Source organism: Aquarana catesbeiana, linkage group LG06 (assembly GCF_042186555.1).
Source record: "Aquarana catesbeiana isolate 2022-GZ linkage group LG06, ASM4218655v1, whole genome shotgun sequence".
Lineage (NCBI taxonomy): Eukaryota > Metazoa > Chordata > Amphibia > Anura > Ranidae > Aquarana > Aquarana catesbeiana.
The window spans coordinates 167,024,347-167,041,779 of record NC_133329.1 but is presented as its reverse complement, the minus strand read 5'-3'; the positions used below and the strand labels follow the sequence as shown (position 1 = coordinate 167,041,779).

The 17,433-nt window shown below is 43.7% G+C and overlaps 1 non-coding gene across 1 annotated transcript; it reads right to left on the bottom strand.

Annotated features, from left to right (window-relative positions):
- Positions 1–2,875: 2,875 nt before the first annotated feature.
- Positions 2,876–2,982, bottom strand: LOC141101908 (U6 spliceosomal RNA). Its single transcript, XR_012235044.1, has one exon. It is a non-coding gene; the product is annotated as a U6 spliceosomal RNA (small nuclear RNA).
- Positions 2,983–17,433: the final 14,451 nt, after the last annotated feature.

Here is a 17,433-nt window from a genome sequence, read left to right as displayed (position 1 = left end):
AATTCATTAATTAGAGACATGACCGTTTGTAATGTATCTTTTGTGTCTCCTAGATACAGCAAGGTATCATCTGCATACATGGAAACCACATCTTTATTCCTGCCTCTCTGAAAGCCTACTATTCTTGTGTCCCCTCTGATTTTCGCCCCCAAGGGCTCTAAGGCCAGGGCAAACAGCAGGGGCGATCATGGGCACCCCTGCCTGGTGCCCCTGAATAAAGGAAAAGATTCCGAAAGTTCCCCATTAATCCGTATCCTGGCAGTGGGTGCGGCATATAGGAGCTTTATCCAGCGGATAAATGTGTCCCCTAGTCCCATGTTCTGTAATGTCTTCCACAGGTAAGGCCATTCGACACTGTCGAAGGCCTTAGCTGTGTCTAGTGAGAGGATTGCCCTATTGCCTGTATTGTCCACTGGGAGTTGTAGGTTCAGGAATAATCGTCTTATATTTTGGGCCGTGGATCTCGTGGGGATGAACCCTGATTGGTCTCTATGTACTATTTTATGAATTACTTTGACTAACCTGTTTGCTAGCATCCGAGCCAGCAATTTAATATCGGATGTGAGCAATGATATGGGCCTATAGGAGCCAGGGGAGATCGGATTTTTACCCGGTTTTAATAAGACAACAATGATTGCCTTATTCATCGAGTTTGGTAGAGAGCCCTCTTCTAGTGCCTCATTGTAAACTTTCAGTAACGTGGGAAGCATAGAGTCAGCGTAGCGTTTATATATCTCTGACGGGAGACCATCTGAACCCGGTGATTTGTTATTTTTAGTTTGGGATAAGGCAATGTCTAGTTCCTCTGCTGTTAAAGGAGCATTAAGCATGGTCCTATCTTCTATTGGGAGATTGGGGAGCTCGCAACTTCCTAAAAAATCTTCTATTGTACTGTCAATGGGTGTCACTTTGGAGGTATAAAGATCAGCATAAAAATCACTAAAGACTTTTAGGATATCAGAAGTAGAGCATTTTAGGGTCCCCTGCTCATCGCATATGGCAGGTATAAGAGAGGATGATTGCTGGGACCTTTCCATTACTGCGAGCATATGTCCAGTTGTCTCTCCCTCCTCAAAGTGTAATTGTTGTAGAAAAAAGCGTTTATTTTCCGCCAACTGCAATGCTAGTTGGCCAGACATTGTCTGCGCGCTTAACCATGCTCTTCTGTTATCCTCTGTGGGGTCATTAGTATAAGTGTTCTCAGTCTCGGTGACCATATTCCGTACCAATAATTCCCAGGCCTTAGTGTCAGTCTTAATCTGTGAAATTGTTTTAATAAGCTGTCCTCTCAGGAAGGCCTTCGCTGCATCCCAGACCACTCTTAATTTAGCAGTGCCAATATTATCCTGAAAAAACAGCTTAAGTGCCGTTGCTATAGGGTCTGGATCTGTAAACAGCGATAGCCAGAAAGGGTTAAGCTTCCAGACTGGGCGCCTGTTTCTATTTGGTAATGAAATGGACACCCAGAAAGCGGAGTGATCAGTTATATTCCTATCTGCATATCCCGATCCCAAAACTAGCCGTAGCATCTTATCATTCCCCAAGCCCAAATCTATTCTAGATAATCCGGCATAAGAAGCCGAGTAACAGGAGTATTTTTTTTCACCAGGATGCTTACACCTCCACACATCTATCAGCCCTATTTCTTCAAGCATTTTAGCGAAAGGAGTATTACCCCGTATTTGACATGTACTAGTAACAGGTACAGGTAACTTATCCTTAAGGGAGTTTAAAAAGTTGTTATAGTCTCCCATTGCTAACAAGGGTACTTCTGGGTATTGGGTCATGAAACTTGCCAGATGCCTGACAATCTCGGAGGTGTATGGTGGGGGAATGTAAATACTGGCAATAATACATTTTAGGTTTGAGATTGTGCATAAAAGAAATACATATCTGCCATCTGAGTCTATGCGTTTTTGGATACATTTGAATTGAACATCCCTCCTGATCAAAATACTAGCTCCCCTAGAATAGGTGGAGTGAGTTGCATGAAATTGGGTCACATATAATCGTGGGCTAAGGCTGGGAGTAGAATCCGCAGAGAAATGGGTTTCCTGCAGGCAGACCACCCCCACATTCAGCGACTTGAGATGCCTGAGGACCGCCATCCGTTTCACTGGACTACCCAGCCCTCTGACATTCCAAGTCACAATGGTCAATTTAGCCATCCCCATCCCATTTTAGAGACATTAGTCAATCCAGCATACCCCTTATTGGCCCCTCCAAGTTGTATATCAGCATGGCACCAGTAAAGTAAAAGAGAAATCATATTATTCTTAATTTCTTCTTTCTGGAAACATTTAGGTATCTGTAGACATGAAATCAAAATGCAAAGCAAAGAAAAATACTCTAGAAGGTTAGGGTATAAGCACAGAAGAGAATGAATTTTTAGCGTAATGTATATTGCTCTGTATGGCATAACTCTAAAGGTCAATAGTTCACACAGCCGTGGTGACTGCAGTGTTAACTTTTCCCCACACAACAGGTGTGTGTGGGGGGGTAAGAGCCTTGAAAACTCCCGGTTAACCAACAGGTTAGTTCTTGCAGGGGTTTTACAACAGCGGCAGGCACGTAATCCTTCTTTACTTATAGTCAAAAAAAGGGAAAAAAGAAAAAAGGAAAAAAGTAAAAGAAGGGGGGGTTGAAATAATCAGGACTCCTCATCCGCCTAAGCAACGAATATGAGTGTGGAACTGTCTACATCAATCAGCAGACTTAGGTTTTGAGGCCTACTCCCGCCTCAGGCGCCAGCTCCAAAAAGAGAAGAAGCCAGATCCTATCAGGCCCACGCCAATGTAAGACACATCACTTAAGCAGGGACAACTCTTTGTGGTCTGGCAGCTTTAAGGGCTCTGTCTTCTCGATCTAGCCACTGAAAAATATAGAACGCTTCACGAATTTGCGTGTCATCCTTGCGCAGGGGCCATGCTAATCTTCTCTGTATTGTTCCAATTTTAGTATATGTCCTGCCGAAGCGAGGACAGATTTCAAAGATTTGATCGTGTCTAGAACCTCTGATGGTGAGAACGGGCTGTCCAACAGATCCTTATGTTCTGTAGACACTGCGGGTAAACTCAATGAATCAAGGAAACTGTTTTCTGACTCCCCAGATGAGGAGCAGTGCGGTTGATAGAGTGCTGAATAGAACCGATGGAACTCCTCCATAATTTTTTTAGGGTTCTGAGATAGGTCTCCCGATTGTAACTTTTTTTTTTTTAAATTGTATTTTTATTGAAGTAATGAAGAATAAGTACAAAATTGTCAACATAAGTGCATTATAAACAAACATAATGAAAAGAGAAAACAAAATGGGAAAAAAAAACAAATATAAGTGATAAAAGAGTGTTCACAGAAACAAGGCACATATATGCATTAAATCAAATCTTTATGATGTATGCGATAAACGCACTGAGAGAATACCTAGAATCCTGCGATCAGTTCAGAGTATATACACAGGTAACGTAGAATTAAATTAGGTTAGGATTAGGGCATATTTGGTAATATGGGGGTCCCGAGTTCTGAAAGATCCCATGGTTCCCATATTTTATTAAATTGGAGGGTGCAGTCATGTACCGAAGCCGTCAGAAACTCCACTGTCCGAATCTCAGCACATGAAGTGCAGAAACCCGGACCATGGGGGAGGTGTATTAGATATCCAGAACAGTGGGATAATCCTCCTGGCGGCTAGAAATATATAGGATATGAGTTTGTTTGTCTTTTTTGGTACCCCCGAGGGGGGAAGACCCAAAAGGTAGTTCAAGGGATCCAACGGAAGAGACACCCCAGTCACCTTATGTATAAGTAAATGTACATCATTCCAAAAAGGTTGTATCAAGGAACATTGCCAGAAGATATGGAATAGTGAGCCTATATTAGATCCACACCACCAATAGAGCTGTGAAACTGAAGGATCATACTTGTAAATAACATCGGGAGTTCTGTACCAGAACATGAGAATCTTAATGGTTGTCTCCCTCTGAATGACACATTTAGAAGATTTAAAGGTAGAGGACCAGATCCTATCCCACATTTATATTGTGACAGGGCAGCCCCTCAACTGAGACCACTTGCACATATAATGGTGTAATGTTTCCGTAATTGGAGTCGGCTCATGGAGGATACGATAGATACAAGAGATCAAGTGTAGTTGATTGGGGCCTTGGGCACACAAGTACTCAAAAGTAGTTGGTTTATCTAGGGTCAGGGATGGCGATTTAGAATGAAAGAAATGTCTAACCTGTAAGTAAAAGTGGAAGAAATGTGGTGGTAAATCAAGTTTCTCTCTTAAAGCGTCAAAGGAATGTAGCTTCCTCGTTATGGGATGAACTAGATTCCGCAGCTGGAAGAGATGAACAGTTATCCATGGAAAGATCCTGCCCAGGAACATACTATCTGGAATAAGAGGGTTAAGTAATACATTTATAAGAGGAGAGCAGGGGGACATGAGAGGATAACGTTTGAGGCAACTACGCCAAATGGTTAAAGTTAGTGCCATTGGACCAGTACACTGACGTTTATAAATAGGGTCTAAAACAGGGGGTGCCCCAAACCAAGGAGCTCACGTGAACCGGATAAAGTACCCCCTTCTCAATGGCAGACCATTGGTTAGGTGCATGTAAGTAAATCCAAGAGGTGATGGCCCTTAAGTGTGTTGCATGATAATATTTAGTGATATCCGGGGCTCCCAAGCCTCCTCTGGACCTAATGGAAAACATCACAGAGCTAGCTATGCGGTGAGCACCGCCATTCCATATGAATTTCAAAAAGGACCTTTGAAGCGTTTTTAGTTGTGAGGCAGGTACAGCTACTGGGAGAGTTTCGAAGTAATAAAGCAGCTTGGGCAAGATAGACATTTTTAACACATTAATTCTGCCCAATAGGGACAGGGGATATTTGGTCCAGGACGACAGAGACTTATTTATTTATTTATTTTTTTCCAATAAAAGTTTTTATTTAGCATAAAAGATTATTGTAACAAAACAAGAGATATGAGTAATATAATCTTACTAAGCATCCATATAACAGCTTATTAAGTTGGTGTTCAGATCATATCCTGGGTCCAGCCTTTGTGATTATTTTAATCAGCTTCAATCAATATCTGATCTAGGGGACTGAAACCGTCTATTTGCACAAAGTTACACATGAAATGGTTTATATGTTACAAATTGCAAAATAATTTTGTAAGTGTCTGTTATGACCTCATTAGTAAAATAATGCAATAAAATAATAGAATAATCAAGGATAAGTGAGAAGAAAAGGAAAGAAAAGTGGAAAAGTGGAAAAGAGAAAGGTATAGGAATGGGAACATTTTAGCTCCATGTCTGATGTATTCTCTGCCGTGTATTGAGGCAATGTGAAAAACAAAGTAGTCATCAGTTAGTCATTCTGCATCTTGGCAAAGTCATCTGAGTATTTGAAAATGAACCTTGCTCACCATAGTTTATGAAATTTGTCTGTTCTTTCTGTTGTCATTGCCACTGTTTCCTCCATCCTGTATAGTGAGTCAACCTCAGAAAGCCATTCTGCTAAGGTGGGTGCGTGTGTTGTTTTCCAATGTCTTGGTATGATGGTTTTTGCAGCGTTTAACATATGGCGTACTACCGATTTTTTGTACCTACTGAATGAGTAATTAGAGATGTGTAATAGACAGCATTCTGAGGAGAATTCTATTTCAGTTTCTGTTATAGCATGTATCCTGGAACAAACCCCGTCCCAGAAGGTACGTATTAGCGGACAATTCCACCATATGTGCAACATGTCTCCTTTTTCTGAGCCACATCTCCAGCAGACCTCAGAGGTCTCTGGATACCATGCGTGTAGTCTTACCGGGGTGAGGTACCAGTTTGTCAGAACCTTGTATGAGGTTTCCTGAATACTTGTGCTAATGGAGCATTTGTGTGCCAGGATACATGCGTTGTCCCATTGTACCTCTGTAAAAGATTTTTTGAGCGCAGTTTCCCATTCTTTTTTATATCTGCTTGGTTGTCTGTTTTGGCTGGTCTGCAGCCAACTATATATTAGTGAGGTTGCTTTACTCACCTGCTCCCCAGTAATGCATAGTTGTTCAAAATTTGTTTGTTCTCTCAGGAATTGCTCTCTGTTAGCAGTGCAAAGAATGTAATCATGTAGCTGTCTATACTGCCAATGGGTGAAGTGTTTGGCCTGTAATTCGGTCTGCAGTTGGGAAAAGGTTTTCAATTCATTCTCTAAACAATGAGCTACCGTAATTGGGGTTTTACAATCCCTATGTGGGAAGGACGCTGTGGTGTGGCCTAATGCAAACTCCTCATTATTAATTAGTGGGGTTAAAGGGCCTGGGGAGGATGCGAGATTGTAAAGATGTGACACTGTCTGAAAGATCCTCAGCGTTGGGCCAATTGTAGGGTGTCGGTCTAAATCAGGTGAGCGGACCCCTTTATTGACCCACGGTAAGAATCTTAGGGGTGTCTCTGTTTGTAAGCTTTCTAGGTTGACCCATGCTTTTGATGAAGTGTGACAGTTCCAATCAAGAATGCGAGTCAGGTGTGCTGCATAATAGTAGTGTTTAAAATGTGGTAAGTTGATGCCCCCCTCTGCTTTCGTGCTCATTAATGTTTTCATGCTGATACGTGATTTCTTCCCAGCCCAAATAAAGTCTCTTATTACAGAATGTAGTGTGGAGAAGAACTTTTTAGGTAATCTGACAGCGGTTTAAGATTCCACTGTCGAAGTTCTTGTTGCAAACTGTGTATGAATGGGAGAAAGTTCTGTATGTAAATGCTGTTTAAGTCTGGGGTGAGCCATATCCCCAGGTACTTAAGTTTGGAGTCAACCCATTTGAAGGGGCAATTTGATTTAGTATCTAGGAGCTGTTTCGGGTTTAAGGAAATATTGAGTGCTTCCGACTTTTCATAGTTGATTTTAAAATTGGAGATATATCCAAACATGAAATTCTTACAAGATTGGGAATCGACGTGTGTGGTTGTGTGACCCCAAACAACAAGTCGTCTGCATAAGCCGTTATTTTATGACATGTCCGGCCCAGGTATAAACCTTTTATAGATGTGTTCCCATTTATTGTGCGTATACAGGGTTCTAACGTCAAAATAAATAGGATTGGAGACAGGGGGCAGCCCTGTCTCGTACCATTATGAAATTGTACTGTTTCTGAGAGGGATCCATTAATTTTTAATCTCGCCGTCGGGTTCTGATATAGCATCGAGATCCATGTTAGCATGTTAGTCCGAAGACCTATGTGCTTGCATACTTCAAACATATAATCCCATGCAACCCTATCGAAGGCCTTCTCCGCATCCATGGATAGGAGAAAGCCTCCGGTCGAGCCCCCTCTAAGGGAGTGAATGAGATTCAATGCTGTAATCACGTTATCACGTGCCTCTCTTCCCGGCATGAACCCCACTTGATCTGGGCCAATAACATCAGCTAGAAGTCTACTAATTCTTGTCGCGATAATTTTGGATAAGAGTTTCATATCCAAGTTAAGTAAGGATATTGGCCTATAGCTTGAGCAGATATTGGGGTCCTTGCCGGGTTTGGGGATTACCGTTATATGTGCCGTATTAAATGAAGGCGGGAGGTTTTGAGGGGTCATGAGAGAGTTTAAGGCCTGTAGTAAGGGTTTTGCAAGAAGGTGTGCAAATGTCTTATAATATATGGTTGTGTAGCCGTCTGGGCCTGGGCTTTTCCCTGTTTTTAAAGACCTAATCGCTTGCATGAGTTCCATAAGCTCTATTGGCCTATCAATTTCCATCGCGTCATTCTCCGTGAAACTAGGCAATCCACTTTGTGTTAGGTATTGTGTTATAATCTGCTTTCTCGAACTCTCCATTGCCTCAGGCTTATGTGGGGGTGGGAGGTTATACAATTTCGCGTAGAACCCATGAAACTCAAAGTGATCCGGTCTGTGGCATGTGTCAGTTTGTCTTCTCTATTTTTAATACTCGTGATAGTGTTGGTTGAGCTTATATCTCTCAGGGCCCTCACCAAAAATTTGCCACTTTTGTTCCCGTGTTCATAAAAAAAGCCCTTGCGAAAGAATAATATTCATTTTGCTTGTAAATCTAATTTTTCCTGTAATTCTTTACGGGCTAATAAAAGCTCCTCGGCTGTATTTACTGCCAACGATCTTTTATGTTGGGTTTCTAAGGCCTGCACTTTGTCAAAAGTGGCTTTTAGTTCTTTCTCTGTGTTCTTCTTTTTTAGCGAGGCTAGGCTAATGAGTTTACCTCTCAGCACACATTTATGGGCCTCCCATATCATAATATGTGATACATCCTCTGTAGAGTTTTCTCTGAAATATGTTGTTATGGCCTCCGTCACAAGTTCCAGGGTCGGGGGGTCTGTCAGCAAGGTCGAATTTAGTCTCCAGCATCCCTGTCTTTTAGGTGTCTTTTGGAGTTGTAGTGTTAAAGAGGTCGGGGCATGGTCTGATACTGTCCTTGTTCCTATGTGTGCTTCTGTCAGCAAATTCAGGTCTCTTTGTGTTATAAACACAAAGTCTATGCGAGAGTACTTGTTGTGCATCGTGTAAAAGTACGTATAGTCCCTCCCCTGTGGATGAGCTATGCACCACGTATCTTTAAGAGTTAATTTATTAAGTAATACTCTAATTTTCTTGAGTACGCGATATGTTATAGATGATCTACCATTTGATGTATCCTGAAGGGGGTCCAATGGAATATTGAAGTCCCCTCCAAGGATTATACACCCAGAGGCAAATTCTGTGAGCACATCAATCAGTTTTTGGCAGAAGGTCACATGCGCTGTGTTCGGAAAATACACATTCGCTAGCGTGACTGGACATTTCCCAATTGTCCCCTTGAGAAGAAGAAACCGGCCTCCCAGATCCGCTAGTTGTTGGGTGAACTCAAAACCTGAGTCTTTCCCAATAAGGATTGAAACGCCTTTTGTTTTAGATTCTGTGTTAGCGGCATGGTAATCTTTAGTGAAGTACTTGTCCGTTAGTTTGGGGATAGAGTTAGCTTTAAAATGAGTTTCCTGAAAGAACACAAAGGCCGGCTTCCTCTTCCCCAGATGTCGCAATAGTTGTGCGCTTTTGGGGAGTATTAAGTCCTCTTACATTATGTGATATTACTGTTGGGCTCTTGCCCAATGCGGAGTAAACCATGATGACTGAGGCTGACTCACTTAACACTGCAGTTTAGAACCCAAGAATAGGGGAGTGTGTAAGGATCAGGAAAGTAAGAAGGGAGGAAAGGAAAAGAGAAGTAATAGTAGAAGAGAGGTATGGTCCCACTCCCGACACTTAAGAGAGTAAGAGCCTTCTATGTAGTAATTAACCTCTAAGTAATAGCCCCTAGAGGGATTTATATAATTTGGGGCCTTGAACAGGTGCACCGATGAGAGCCCCACCAAGGTAGAGCGTCACCAGCGCGTCCGCTGTTCGGCACCCACTGTGGGGGAGGTGGGGGGTGCGACCAGAGCTATGTCCGCAATCACTTCCCCAGTGAAACTTAACACTCTATGGAAATGTTCCACTAAATTTAAAGAACTCCTCCCACCCTCAAACTCCTATAATTTTTGCAAAAGATTAAACCTTAACAGTTATAAACGGCAACCGACATCTTTATAAAAGGTTAACCAAATACAGAGAGGATATAACATCAATTAGGTTAGACTCAGGCAAATACACCTATTTTCTAATGTCCGGTATATTGCATGGTGTCTCCTATGTTAGGAGCGTAGCTGCAAGCAAGTTTCTTATAAGTGAGCATTAGGTAGGAAGACACAGTCAAGTGTGTGGACGCCAACAGACAAGGATTTATCACAGTTAATGTGTCATTATTGGTTTACCTCTTGTCTGCTGCAATCCGTAATAGCAACTCTTACCCAACTCTGTTTGTGCAAGTAAAGTCCGTTCCTTCACCAGCCTGTAAAGCCGCCTGTGTCTGTATAAACTGCCTCTGCTGGAAGGCGTAACAAAAAAAAAAAAACCCTCAACTGAGAAGAAAAATAAAAAAAATAGAATAATGATCAGTAAGCAATTTGGGCAAACAAAATTGTGTTCCCAAGCTTTCCAGTAAGCCTTAGAATGAACAGGCCTCATACGTTCTCCTCTTCACTCTGGATCAGAGTCAGGTAGCAAAGCTCTGGAGACATTAGGGCGTTTCTTAATGGAGCTAGGGCCAGGAGCATTTTGTTTCTTATATTTCCCTTTCTTGTGAGGCGGTTTCGTGGGGGTTGCATGAGGTGATGCCTGCATTTCCAGTATCGCTGGGGGACTGCGAAACTCCCCATACCAATCCGGCAAGTCAATAAGTGGTATCTGCAAGTCTCCACAAAAGTCGGGCAGATCAATGGGCATGCGTAGGAATAGTTGTTTGCCCTGGAAGGTCGCCTTTAGGGCAAAAGGAAATTTCCATCTGTATGGAATGCCTTGTCTGCGCAGTGCCTCCAGCAGAGGGCGCAGAGCTCTCCTGTTGTTTAAAGTGATAGGCGAAAGATCTTGGTAAATGGAGATTTCAGTGTCATTAAACGTAATGTGATCATTGCGCCTTGCTTTCGCCATTATATCTTCCTTTAGTTTAAAGTTGGGTATGCAACAAATTATGTCCCGTGGGGGAGCAGTGTCAGCTGGTCTTGCTCTTAAAGCTCTGTCAAAGTCTATCGGTGTGTCTGTTTGGCGCCCTAGTAATTCATTGAACACATATTGTAATGCAGATGGGATGTTGCCTGGCTCAACCGATTTGGGTACACCCCGCACCTTCTCCCCCTGTTATCAAGATCTTCCAGCTGACGATTCATCTCAATGAATCGTGTCGAGTGAGTGTCGGTGATTGTATCGAGGCGTGCAATGGTTTTATCTCTACCCGCCATCTCTACCCCCTCCATTTTCCCTGAAAGGGACAGCACATCGGCTTTAAGTTCTGTTATGGCTGAGAAGAGGGTGCCCTTGATATCTGCTGCTATTTTCCTCATGGCAGTAAGTGTAAGAGGCAAGTCTGGAGTCGGGGTATCCCTTACTTCATCTTCCTCTGCATACTGCGAGTCCTCACTGAACTCCTAAATCTCCACGAGGCAGCGCCATCTTGGTCTGGGCCTTGAGACTCCGGGGTTGAGTTTTAAAAATGTCCGGGATGTTTCTCGAGCCAGATAGGGGTGCTGAGCGGCGGGGGTGATTGCCAGAGTTATGGCAAGTGAGTCTGCTCATCCTTGCTGTTAGCGTCGGTGCCGTTTTCGCTGAAGGAGCCGAAGGTTTAGCGGAGCTCTTCTAGTCTGCTGCCATCCTCTCCGCGCGCCAAGCCACGCCCCCGACAGAGACTTATTTATATCCAATATCAGAGGAGGGAAGTGTGTGCTATAAAGGGAGGAGTAGTAAGGGGTAAGTAGGATACCCAAGTATTTGAGAGAGGTACTACACCATTTATAAGGGTATGATTCTTTGAGTTGGGATAGTAATAACGCTGGAATGTGTATAGGAAGGGCTTCAGTTTTAGAATTGTTGACTTTATACCCAGAATTAGCACTAAAAGAGGTCAATAATTTATGTAATGAGGGAAGAGATATCAGCGGGTTGGTGATAGTTAACAGTATGTCGTTTGCAAATAGCGATAATTTATATTCCCCCTGTCTCATCACCACCCCACGAATATCTGGATGTACACAGATAGACTCGGCTAGGGGTTCTAGGCACAGAATGAAAAGCAATGGCGATAGGGGGCAACCCTGACGAGTTCCATTTGTCATGGGGAAGCTAGGAGACAGGAAGGATGTCATTTGCACCTGCGCTGAAACATTTGAGTATAAGGCCTCTAAAGCTTTTAAAAAAGGACCATCGAAACCATATATTTTTAAGGTGGCAAACATGTAGGGCCAACTTAGCCTATCAAAAGCTTTCTGCGCATCTAGGCTCAAGATCAATGCCAAACGTGAAGTTCTATCTAAAAGGTCTATTAGGTCTATTGTACGTCGAGTGTTATCTCCTGCGTGTCTACCAAGGACAAAACCCACTTGATCCCTGTGTATCAATTTGGGAATAAACGCGGAGAGTCTGGTAGCGAGTATTTTAGTAAATATCTTGTAATCCGAATTTAGGAGTGCTATGGGTCTGTAGTTATCTGGGACAGAGGGATCCTTTCCAGGTTTAGGGATAACCAAAATAAATGAGTGGGAGAACTGAGAATGTGGAGGAGTTCCCTTAAGAAGGTAATCATATAAGGCTAACATATGAGGAGATAGAATGTCAAAAAAACATTTGTAGTAGGAGTAGGGCAATTCATCTGGGCCAGGTGATTTGTGTAATGGTAGTTTTTTAATTATAGCTAGGAGTTCTTCAGCTGATACTGTTACATTTAAACTCTCTAGGTCCGTTTTAGATAATATTTGTAGTTTTGGATTGGAAAAAAAAGACTTGAAATTTGCCTGCGTAAAATCAAAATGGTTCTCCGGAGTCAGACAATTATACAGTTTGTTGTAAAAATTACCAAAAATTTTGGACATCTCACGAGGGCAATGTGTTCTAGATCCGTCTGTCTGCAAAAGGAAGTCAGGCAAAGAATTGAACGGACGAGGGCATAACTTATTAACTAACATCCTGTGGGGCTTATTTGAAAATTCATAAAATTTCTGCTTCGTCCACAGCATGGACCTAGCTGTTTTGTCAAGTTTTGTTGATTTAATTTGTTCTCTAAGATGAATGACTTTACGTAGTTTCTGCACTGTGGGACCACCCAGAAGCCTCCGTTCAGCAGACACTAGAGCGGACATTAAGGACTGCAATAAACTGTTTCTATCTCTCTTCAGTCGAGAGCCCTCAGCTATACACGCATCTCGGAAAACGGCCTTATGTGCCTCCCACAGTGTAGATCATTAAAACGCCAGTGACAGGATTTGGTATAAGTCTGGGATAACAGATCTAGTGTAATGGGCGCACGATCCGACCATATAATAGGGGAAATGTCTGACTCAACTACACAGGGAATAAGTGGAGCCAAGATAAAAAAATGATCAAGACGGGAGTACATTTTATGAGCTGGTGAATAAAACGTAAATTGTTTAACAGAGGGATGATTTATCCTCCATGAGTCGAATAGTCTGTATGATCTAATACATTTACAGAATGCATTGGCTTGAGACAATATTCTTCTAGGTGGAGTAGTACTAAAAAGCGCTTGTCTGTCCCTATTGGGTGACTTGACCAGATTGAAGTTGCCACCAACTATCATAAAAGGTTGTGAGCGATATTGGGGAGTATCAAAGAGATTGTTGAGGAACTCAATCTGGCCCGTGTTTGGGGCGTACAAATTAACCAGTGTAAAAGAGGCAGACATGTATTCACATTCTAGAATAAGAAATCTCCCATGTGGATCTACATGTGACCTCCGAACCTTGACAGGACATGCTTTCCTGATCAAGACTGCCACTCCTGCCTTGCCCGTAGAGTCAGAGGCAAGATAGGAGATGGGAAAAAACCTGGAAGCAAATTTTAATGATCCTCCTGCCCGAAAATGGGTCTCCTGAATCATCACTATGTCTGCGCCCGAGGCCCTGAAATCTTTCAGGGCCATCCAGCGCTTACCAATGGAGCCCAGGCCTTTTACATTATAGGACATAATTTTTAGAGCCATGGCTGCGGTTCATCTAGGAAGGCTAGTGTAAAAGCATCTAATACTATAAGCCTGGGAGTATCATGAGAATAGAAGAATACACATTGCAGTTTGCAGGAAATTATAATAATAAACGTTTTCCCATCTCTAATTATTGAAAAACACACCCCAAGTTAGAGTAAGATGGTAATGACCGTGGGGTCTCAAACTGTGGAACACATCATTAGACATGTGTATGAACAGTAAAAAAAAAGAAAAAGAAAAATGAAAAAATCAAAAAAGAAAAAGGAAAAAATAGTTCAAAATTCTGTGGACCTGAGAAAAAACTGTTTCTCAGGGAGCCCTGGGCATAGACCAGGGCCTGGAGGGGATGTGGGCGGACCTCCATCTGGCGATTCTGCTTGAGGAGATGGGAGGGGAACTGCTGCTCACCTTATGCATTTGGTAGCGGAAAAGACAAAAATAGGACCAAAAATATTTTGAAGAAAAACCTGAAAGTCCTTAGGAAAAAGCAAGATTAACAAATTTAACAGGTATGTTTGACACTTAAAATTTCAAAACCTTTAGTAAATGTATCTCATGGGATGAGAAATATTCTACCCCGAAAAAAGGAGCGAGGCAGATACAAAAACTAAAAGTACCAAGACAGCAACGTTTCGTCTAAAAAAATTTCGTTCAAAACTCTGAGAGGAGACGGCATTGCAAAAAACAGAGAAGAATAGAACCAAAAATAAGAGCGTTCAGAGGGATACTCAAGGAGGTTGCTTAGAAGATCTCAGGTGTTGAGGAGTAGAAAGGTGCTTCTTTGATTTGCCCCGAACAGGAGTCCAGATGCGAGTAGGTGTAGTTGGAGGCAAACGGGCCTGTGTGTTAGGAGGAATCGTATTTTCTTCCGGTAAAGGGGGGAGACCCAGACTTTTTAGGAAAGCCTCAGCTTCTTGTAAATCACGTAGAGAATATTGGGCTCCATCTTTAGATACAGCTAGACGAAAAGCGAATCCCCAGTAGTAGGGTATCTTGTGTTGTTGTAAGTTGTAAGTGTGAGGTGAGGGGGCGCAAGTTCCTCCGTTAGCGAGAGTGATGGGCGAAAGGTCGCTAAAGATCTGCAGCTTAGCACCCTTATACGTAATTTGGGATTTATTGCGGGTTGCCAGGGTTAGTGCCTCTTTACTTTCAAAGTAGTGAAACCGTACCACAACTTCCCTGGGTCTAGCTCCAGCCGGAGGTTTTGGGCCCAGGGATCTATGGGCCCTGTCCAAACGCCAATCTATGTCCACAACTAAGGGGGCCAGATTATTAAAAAGGCTCAGAAGGTAGGGTCGGAGTTCAGAATCGCACACTGTTTCCGGAATCCCTCTGAATCATAGGTTTTGTCCTCTTTCTCTGTTCTCCAAGTCTTCCTGCTGTAATTGGAGTTGAGATACAGAAAGGCGTAAGTTATGATTTTCCTCCTCGATCGCTTGTACATAATTTATCATTTCATCAAATTTGTTTTCCAGAGTGTCTGTGCGATCTCCAATTTGGGATATTTCACCTCCTAATTCAGCAGCTAGCTTGTTCACCTCAGCCGAAACATAGGACGTAATCTGTTGAAGTAAAAGCTGCAGCTTGGAGTCAAGAATGTCAGGGGTGAGAATCATATTTGAGGGTGAAAGAGTGGTTGCAGGGTTCTGCGAGCTAGTCAGAGAGGAGCTTGCGGCATCTTCCGAATCCAGGGAGGGATCCAGTAAGGCAAAAGGAATCGCGGAGGAATTAGAGAAGGCAAGCTGTGGTCTGGTAACATAACGCTCCATTGTTGGTTCTTCTCGTGGCACAAACAGTGGTTTGTAGTTTCGTTGCTGTTGGCAAATTTTGCCCATGAGGTACACAGAGGATTTAGCAATCAAACATGCAGGCTTACCTCCGACGCTGTATATTGCTAAAACTGCTGTACGGAGGTCTTGGTGAGCAGACAGGGTCCCAGGGTTTATTTAGGCAGCATCTCTCTCAGAGTAATGTTGTGCTCCATTTGGATCCTCAGATCCCCCTGTTAACACTTCTACTTCCCCCTCCTATCAGCCTGGGGTGAGAGAAGCAGATCCTGCGATCCCAGCACTTTGTGAGCAGCTGTGCAGCTGAAGAAACAGAAGGGATGTCTTTAGGGTGTATATGAGAGTCCCAAGATGGCCGCCGGCCTCCAGGAGCAGGCCGAAGCCTCGGTCTATCCTAGGAGGGGCTGCCAAAGAAATAAACACGGCCGATCGTGATCACTAGGGCACCCACGGGGGTAGAGAGAGAGAAGATCGGGTGGCCCGACGTGGGGGCTCGACAACGGGCATTCCTACTCACTGTGACCCAGAGGAGTGTCTGTAATTCAGTCCGCAGGCCGTGTCAGGCCGCAAGGCCGCGGGACACCGAGGCCGACCACCGGATGGCTTTCCGCGGCCTCCTCGGATCTGCAGGCCGGTCGGCGCAGTCTCCAGGGTCAGAGCAGGCTCACTAACCATCCAGCTGCTCTCCGATCCGCCAGCCCATGGGCTCAGGTAGGAAGCGCCACTGGTCCGCCTATAGGCCCCAAGATGGCGGCGGAGGGTCTCGGAGGCAAGGGAGAAATCTCAGCCACGAGCAGGATCCGGCCAGCCAAAGTTCCAAATAACTGTCCAGGGCAGATCAGCAGGGGTCTGGGACCAAGAATATGTAGTTTGTAGCTGCGGGAGCACAGTATAAGGAAAGGGATGGGGTTAGATTAGTGTGAGCTAAGAGGAGCTCAGCTCACATGCGTCTTTCCAGCAGCAGGTCCGGACACGCCCCCTCTCCCGATTGTAACTTAATTTTGGGGAAGGCTACTTGGCGAGGTTTAGGGTTAAGTTTAACCGCCAGTTTCGACCCCATCCTATCCTTCTGAGAGTAAAACCACGCCCCAGTCCACCTGAGGTGCTTTTTGACTGCTGTGGTTAAGGACAAATTGAGCAGGGCCCGCGCTTTGTCTAGATTGGTCAGTAAAACAGGAGTGGGATGGAGCTTGTGTGCTTTTGAGAGGGATTGGAATTCTGCTGTTAACTTTATCATGTCTGTTCTGTGTTCTGCTTTAAGTGGAGCTGACAATGAATTAGTTTTCCCCTTATCACGGACTTATGCGCCGACCATACCGTAGAAGGGGAAACATCCGTCGTAGTGTTTAGACTTAAGTATTCCTTAATTGCTTCCTCTATGATAGAGGCTAATATGGGGTCACTCAGGATTGATTCCTGTAGACGCCAGCGTGGCCGGTCACTGTGTCCCGAAGGTCTAAGGGCTGTCAAAGTGACCATAGAGTGGTCAGATAAAGGTGTATCTACGATCCGGGATTTTACCAGTAAAGGGACTACATTGGCGCGTGTGAGGATGTGGTCTATCCTTGCAAATGATCCATGGGGTGCTGAGAAATGTGTGAAGTCTCTCGCCCGAGGGTTCAATTCCCTCCAGATGTCTATCAAGACCGCCCCTGAATGAGCTTCGCTATTCGGAGACTTTGTTTGGAAGGATGTTTAGGTTTTGACCCTCCCGATTCGGATTTGTCCAGGGAAAAGTCGAAGGCTATAATAGAGTCCCCTCCCCAAAAAATTGTGCCCTTTAGGTGCGGACCAAGTTTGTGGAGTAGTGTTTCAAAGAAAGCCCTCTGTCCCTTGTTAGGTGAGTAAAAGGATACAAAGGTGTATAGTTCCCCATCTATATTCCCAGATACCAATAAATAACGGCCGTGAGGGTCTACAACCGTCTCTGGTTGAGATAGGTTAATATGTTTAGCAAAACAGATTGCAACCCCTTTTGTTTTATCGAGGATAAAAAGAACTGGGAAAAACGTTGGTGAAGGAAAGTGGTCTTATAGGATATGGGGAAGTGAGTCTCT